This window comes from Neopelma chrysocephalum, unplaced genomic scaffold (assembly GCF_003984885.1).
Source record: "Neopelma chrysocephalum unplaced genomic scaffold, ASM398488v2 Primary Assembly neopelma1_59, whole genome shotgun sequence".
In the NCBI taxonomy this organism is placed as follows: Eukaryota; Metazoa; Chordata; class Aves; order Passeriformes; family Pipridae; genus Neopelma; species Neopelma chrysocephalum.
The window spans coordinates 13,463,518-13,471,592 of NW_020897714.1; the positions used below are offsets into that span (position 1 = coordinate 13,463,518).

The 8,075-nt window shown below is 36.5% G+C and overlaps 1 long non-coding RNA gene across 1 annotated transcript in view; it reads left to right on the forward strand.

Annotated features, from left to right (window-relative positions):
* The window catches only part of LOC113966324, a 53,103-nt gene extending 45,545 nt beyond the window's left edge, over positions 1–7,558 (forward strand). Inside the window, exon 4 of the long non-coding RNA XR_003533781.1 lies at positions 7,348–7,558. This is a non-coding gene — a long non-coding RNA (uncharacterized LOC113966324). The remainder of the gene's footprint in view (positions 1–7,347) is intronic.
* The last annotated feature ends 517 nt before the right edge of the window (positions 7,559–8,075 follow it).

Sequence of the window (8,075 nt, forward strand, 5' to 3'; positions counted from 1 at the left end):
AACTCTTAAGCAGTAATACTTTTCCTTAACTATGAGTTTATTCTGCTCTAGGCAGTTTTGATTTAAAAACATTCAAAATTCCGTGTTCTAACTCAGTTAAATGCTGAGTTACGGTTACATTTTGGGTTATCTTTTGTTTGTTTGTTTGCTTTCTGGTTTTGTTGTTGTTTTTGTTTGGTTTGGGTTTTGTTTGGTTTTTTGGTTGGTTGGTTTTTGGGGTTTTTTGGTTTTTTTTTTTTGTTTTACCACCCCTAAGTTTTAGTATGACAACCAGCAAGGGATTACTCCTTTCCAAACAAAACCAGCAAATGAACAATTTTGGCTGTACTTTTTAGTTGAAACTATCAAAACAGCATTTTCTGGTGGTACAATTGATTCCTGTACTTATACAATAGAGTTTAAATTCTGTTCTCAAAAAGATTTAAGTCAGCGTTCAGTTTTAAGTGAGAGTAGCAATTTAATTTTTCTCATGATCAATAATGCTAGAGTGGCAAGACCATTTTCAAGAGAGCAAAGAGGTCTGCAACAGCTAAAGTCTTGAGTCTGCTCATAAGAGGTTTGATAGATTTCAGTGCAGTCTGGCACCTTCCATGTGTGGCATACTCAGAGCTATGCACTGTTTTGCTGCACATACTGGTCATATTTTTGTCTTAGAAACCCTTTGGGGGTACGCAACATTTGGACATAGAACATTTGAAAAAAAATTCTTTCTCTGGATAGGGCTTCTTATGCAGAACTTCCACCTCCCTGTTTGGTGTGGTAAAGCCTGGGGTAGTTGATTGTTATGTAATGGGGAAACATCCACTTAAAAATGGAGACACATCCTCCAGAGGTGCTTCACTCATCAACTACATATGACCCATTCAGTCACATTACAGGGGAATCTTTGAACAGCTTTTTGCAAATACCATCTTTATAAGTGGAAAAAAAAAAGCATAAACAACTAATTTTTGGGAAACAGCAACATTTTTACTTTTGAACTTGTTAGGCTTGATTTAAAAGGAACACAGCACCATTGCCTCACAAAATTACTTATGTTAGGCTTGATTTCACTGTGGCATAAGTAGATAACACTGTTCCTATTGATAATTTCTGTGATGAAAAAGGAAAAGTACCTCAAACTGATAGGATACAGTTACATCTGCTGCTGAAAAAACCACATTTGATAATTTTTGCATGGTATAATAAATATCTCTCCCCAAACAAACGAACAAACAAAAACCCCAAACCCCAAGCTATGGTTTACTTACTGTTAGATTTCTTCTTTTAGGTACTGCTTGATATAAGACTGTAAGAGATCCGTGTCCTCCGATATTGAAAATAATAGATAACAGCCATTGATGTGGAGGCCAGTTTTAAAATATATAAGAAAGAAATTTAGAATTTGAAAAAAAATTATTTCTGACCTGGTTTCCTTGGCCTCCTTGTTATCCTTTTTTTGTTTTTTTAGTTTGCCTTTGGAGCTATTGCCTTTTTACTGCTCTGAAATGAATCAGGTGTAAAATATTATCTGCCAGGAAATTAACTAATTGTATTGAAAGAAGCTCATTAAGTGAATTTATAAAATTATTAAAATCCTGGATGCATGTATTGGGTGGTTTCACAATTTGAGACCTATCTTCATAGAATCCAGACCCAAAATGTAACTACATTAACACTATACTTTTTTTTTTTTTAAAGGAATTATAAACAGACAATTTTAGTGTTTGATGTTGCTGGATTTTTTTTCCTGTCAGTTGGGTGTTTTGGGTTATGTCACTTTGATTGGATCACTGAAGTTGCAACCTTTCTAATTGATCACGTACCAGAGTTTGTTTCTGCCACATTATTGGTGTTTTACATGTTTCAATTTTATTCAGACAAAATGGATAATTTTATGAGACTACTTCAGGTGTAAGTGCAATTTTTATTTTGGGGAAAAATATAAAATGACACATTAAACATAAGTACCATATAATCTAAAGAGATTGTGTTGCTGTAACATGGCCGTATATTTTCTCCAATGTATTTTCTGTCTGTTATCTCCAGAACAAGCATTTGTTTAATTCAGTTGTTGTTTGTGTTCTATGTGTGTGTGTGTCTGCCATCTCAGTTTCAGTTTACTACAGGTGAGAACTTTTGCATAGGAAGTGCCTTCAGTCTGCAGAAAAGGCTTTTTAATCCCAAAATTGGAAAGAAGTTTACTGTAAAATAGTGCAAAGCTTGTCTTTAGAGAAGAACTATTGCTAGCTCCTGGAGCCATGATGCTCAGATGTCTCACTTGACCTAGTGAAGGGCTCTTTAGGAAGGTGCTTTATATATCAAAAATATCTTTCCATTAAGACAATGCAAGTTTTTTTATTGTCTTATGTTTACAGAATGATACAAATCCTGCACCCTCCCCAGTCCAGAATTGTTAGTCTTAATGTTAATGAATTACTTGACTTTTTAAAAAATAGGCAAACAAAAAATTAAGATAGAATTATTTTTTGTAGATTTCAGCTCAGTCTTAACTTTCTTATTCACACGAGCCTTCCTGTTTTACAGATATGTTGTCAGTTATTTAACTGTGCACCCTTGGTACTGATTTTTGACATTCTGTTACACAGCATAACTGTATTGAAATTCTTGTCATGTTTGTTAACTTCTGTGCCATGTGTGGGCAGAAGTTGGGAGCGTACATCAGGAAAGAAATTGCTCCTTGCTTGCCCTTACATTCTTCCTGGACACCTGCTACTGGCCATTGCCAAAGGCAGGGTGCTGGTGTCTGAGCCAGTGTATATGTTCTTCCTGGTCAGTTTAAGAAGAGGTGTGTCTGACTACTAGTGTAGGTAGCAGAATAGCAGAACTTTGGTGCAAGAAAAAAGGAGTAGCAAGGAAAAACAATTCACAGCTTTCAGGCTCATCTGCGTCTGGTCATAGCAGTCCTTTAGTTCATGTCTACTGACAATATTAAAGTGGGATAAAACTGGACCTGTTTATCATGATCTGGGTGGAGAAATGTCAAGTTTCCCCTTGTTTCTTTGTTGGTTCCTAGAATATAGGCAAGAATTTTTTTCTTGCAATGCGTTGATATTTCACCTCTGTTCATTCTATGCTAAGGATTGACACAACATGTGGCCTCTTCACATCTGCCTCATGGCGCTTCCCCCTCGAGAAGCTATGTGTGACCTTTGCAGTCATTGTTCTGCACTGTGAAATTTTATTATTTCATTCTTTTCAGTGGAATACACATGCAGTTTATTATGCAGGCTGTCTTGATTTGCACTGCTAAAAATAAAATTAAAAAGAAAAAAAATATCCATGACTATTTTAGATGCATACGATGTGCCAAAATAACAAACTATACCATAAGCTCTCTTTCTGTAGTTACATATGGTCTTTCTTGGAGCGAGGGAGGAATTGGTGAGTGAGAGGGTCAGTGTATCACCAAGCCTTCAAAGCTCCTGATTTCAGGAAGAGGTTCACTGCAGACAGATGACACTCCTTGGACCTGGGCTCTGCTGTGTGTTCCCCTAAACCTGAGGACTGGCATCTGTGCACCATCTAGCACTGGCTTTTTGCCCTTGTGTTGCACCTTTCCTTCTCCTAATTTGTGTGTTGTAGTACAGTCAAACATATAGGCTCCTAATTAATTAGCAGCTGCTGAGCATTAAAAGTTAATTTAAAACCCACTGGATTGCAATGTGAAGAGTGTTCCTTTCATTACATTGTTTGTTATTTTAAAGGTATAATTTACATATATTATTGTTTAATTTCACCTAATTTTTAGTAACAGGGTACTGAATAGAAGATTTACAGGATTTGTGAGAGTAGAAATGGAAGGTTTATTCAATGGGCATTTTTAAGGTTAAGCTTATGAATAGGTATACATTACTGAAACTAAATGTGTTTATGTCCGTCTGGGATTGTGAAATACTATTGTGACTATTGATCAAAATGTTTAAAAATATTTTTTTTTCTTAGATAATGGATCCTAGTCTTTTCTATACTTGCTTTTTTTTGTGTGTGTGATTTTTGTTTTTTGCTTTTCTTTGCAATTTTTTGTGTTCTAGGAATGTAGCACATAATGCGGAAATCCTGGAGTAATCTTGTCTTTACCAGAATAAATCTCTACTTTGAGCCTGTACCACCATTAGTAGGGTCATGGCTTGTGGTTTGTTTTTTTTTTTAAACTGGTTATACTCTTAGTTAAGCAGGGACTATCCTTTCTTTCATCTCTCTCCTTTCTAAGGAAATTTTTCTTTTACCTGACCCCGAGTTTACTCTTCCTTTACCACTCACTTTCCTTTTCTCATCCTATATCAGGTACGTTGTCTAGTTGCTTCTATGGAGGTCTTTGTGCACTTTCTTTGTGTATTCCCCTTGATATGTTTCCTTTTCTCTGAACCTCTTGTTTTGTAGAGGATTTGGTAATTCTAATATTTTTGTCTCAATGGACAGGAGAAAAAAGACTACCAAAAAAGGCTGCTTTTTCAAAAGGTTTGAGGAAGGTGGAGGCCAAAATACTCAGAGGAGGCACCCTGCCCTGCTGAAAAAATTACGTGTCTAATTGCTGTAATATGGATCATCTCATAAATGTTACTATTTATGCTGCTTTTGTCTTAGACAGTTCATGGATGAATAGAATAATTCAGCTTGGAAGAGACCTCCAGAGGTCGACTAGTCCAGCCTCCTGCTCCAACCAGGGTTAAAACTGAATTCAGATCAGCTAGTGGAGAGACAGTACATCCAGTATATGAGTCGTTCCACGAGCATCCAAGTATGGAAATAGGTATAATAATTCATGCTTAGCAGATGCCTGTTATGCTGTCCTTCATCCTAGTCACGACAGAGGAGAACATAGTGATCAGCTGAGGGTAGATGAAGTTAATTCTATATCTGTACACGGTGAACTCCGAAGTAACGAAAAAGAAAAAAGTGTAAATAAGAGAAAAACCTGATGTAATTATTGAAAATGGACAAAAGTAAGTGCTGCTGAGGTGCCAAGTTTGATCCTCCTTTCATGCTTCTCTTAAATAATCAGTCAGGTCAGTCTGTGTCTGTCAGAGACCATTCTTGTTTTCCAGTTTTGCCAGCTCAGATCTCTTCTGAGAGCTTAGAAACCTAGTCAGGTCTATGCTGGTGGCTGACTGGAGATACTGCTGTGGATAGCCTTATGTATCTGATGATTTTGGTTCACCTTCCAGAAAAATGAATCAGTAGCTATGGCAGCCTCCTATTTTTGTGCCTGTCCCAAGTCCCTCATTTATCTGCTGTGCTCAGTTATTTCCTCTTGCCTTAAAGCTCTGTGCTAGGATCAAGACTACTTCTTCATATTTAACAGCTGTCTAACAAAAGCAAGATTTGAGTGCAGCAATAGAATTGAGATCGAATAGTTCACAAAGGGCTTCCTTAACTTCTGAGTAAAATCCTCTTGGCGGTAGATATTTTAATAAAGTGAATTGATCATTTGAGTTGGGCTAGGACTGAGGTTTTTAACAGTGCATCTGACATTGCGTTGGTGACGATGTGTTGTGGAGGCACTTGAGCTAGATCTCAATTTGTTAATGATTTGGATATAGGTTGCAGAGTGGAACTGGTGTAGTCTTCAATATCTGCCTGAGAAACTTTCATCAGTCATCCAGAATGAATGAAATTATGACATTACATTTGAGGATGTGATTTATTTTCTTGTCCTCATCCTTTCCGATAAATATCAGAAAGCAATTAGTTGTGTTTAATAATGAATTATGAGTACCATAACCATTCCTATATACAATCATAAACTTTCCAAATGAGAAAGATATATAAGAAAATTTGACTTCTGAAAGGCAAAGCAGGCAAAGGCCACACTGTAATTTCAAGGTAGTGAGGTCAGGGTGTAACTGTTACTCCCTCAAGCTACTATTTTCTAATTGTCAATATTTTCTGTTTGGATTTCAAGAAAATGTGCAAATTTTAGCTGAATTACATGTGAAAACTTTCAAGAAAAAAATATTGTTTTGAATGGATTTACTAAAAACAACGATAATTTTATGCTGTTAAGTCCAGAACATCTTCTTCACAACTGAGATAGTATTGCTGGATACCACCTTAAATATTAAACTAGCTTTCAGTTAAGGTGAAATAAAAATAAGATCACATTTTCTGAAAATATATTGTTTTGGAAAAGCAGTCTTTGGTTGAAGTGCCAGGGCAGCTAATACGCCATGAATCCAAAACTGGTCATAAAAATTTTTGCGTGTCCTTATAAATTTTTATTAATTGATTAATATACTCATTCTATTTAGTTAAGTGGAAGGGTCAGCAGGCATTTTGAAATGCATCAAGTTAGTTGATGGGGGTTTTTGTATCAGAATGTATTGCTGTGATAGCTTTTATTCTATGGTACCCCTTGTTTCTACTTCATATGAACTACTGTACTTTGCAACATATTTGGGTTGTAAAAAAATATCTTAGAGTAAGAGCACATGATTGGCCAATGCTGTAAATGAAAAGCCCAAATATATTCTTATTTTCTAAAGCAATGCTGAAATTCACTATCAGCTCAAATTCTGTTAGGATTCTTTTATATTTTGGGCTTACAATATATTTGTGTGTTTAACCTTCTCAAAGTGTAGTCTTCACTAGTGGGGTTTTATGTACGATCAGACTAGTTGAGAGGAAGATGTATACAGAGAAGCCTTTAATGGGAGCTAACTGCTTCTGTGGGCCCAATTAAGACTATCCAACTGTGATACAGAGTCCCCTGAGAAATGGTGTGGTCTGCTTGCCTGGGTTTTCTGAGGTGGGGGGAAGGAGGCCTAGAATAAGAGAATATCCAGTGCAGCTGTGAAGAAAAAAAATATTTTAAGAGTTTTCTTAGAGAAAAAAACAAACCAAAATAAAACAAACAAACAAACAAACAAACAACCCCCCCCCCAAACAAAAGTAAAAAGCCCAACAAACTCAACCCAAAACAAAACAAAAAAAAGAGCAGCCCTCAAACTTTTGGTATGCAGTATTAACAAAGGTTGAGGTCAGCTTTACGTATGCACTGCATTGTAGACTTGATACTGTAGTAGCTGTGCCTGAGATCTGGATGCGTTGTTGGTCCAAAATCAATCTTGTTGCTCCTCAGAAGGCAATGAGAGATAATAAGTACTATTCACCTGATTGCCTTCCTGTTCTGAGACAGCTGGTGACGCTTGTCTTCCTGATAACCAGGAGTTTCAGATCTAAGGCAGGGATAAAGAAAAGCTGGGAGCTTGCTGAATCTAAATTTGACAGTCGATGGCTGTGTAGAGGGTCAGGAGGGATAGAATCTGTGACATGTATAAGAAAGGAACAAAATTTATCTCCTCTGGTTGCAATGATTAGATGTCTCTTTGTCTGGCTTTCTTACAGTGGATGATTGATTGTACCCGCCAGCTGGCTAATATCATAATTAACAAAGTTGCTACCATGTCTGAGAAGTTTAATCGAAAAAATTGCCGGCAGTATGATGCCATTGTCACAGAGATCAGAAGCACTGCAGTGTTGACTTTTGTACTGGTGGAGCCGCAGGACTATGTAGATGTGCTGAAAAGTCTTTCGCTGGGATAACTAAAGGTATGTTTCTTTCCCTATACATTTCTTCACTGTTAGTTCTCTTGAAAAATTAAATACATGGTCCTTTGATGATACCTTTCATTTCAGGGTGCCATGTGAAGCTATTCTGTTGTATTTTAAAGCAGTTGCAATGGCAATCTAGAATATGTTTTATCAATGTGTCAAAAGGTGAATAGTCAAAACTGTAGTTCAGTGCTATTCACCCTTTCTAAGTGGTCTTCAGTGTCTTGCCAGATGCTTTTTGCAAAAAATATGGATGGAGTTGTTTTCATAGCTAATTTTCTTAGTTGGAAGGACTACAAATGCTGTTGACAGTCTATGTTCTAGGAACTTGTAGTTGTTTGGGGTTACGTTTTGCAATATTTATTTTCAATCATTACTTCAAGTTAGAGTGTAATTTAAAAGGTATAAAAAAAAACAGCAATAGGGAAAATCCCACATTCTTGCATCCATAATTCAGTGTTAGGATCTCTCGGTAAAATGCTCTCTTTTGTATATGTGTATTTGTCTGTGTGTTTGTGCGT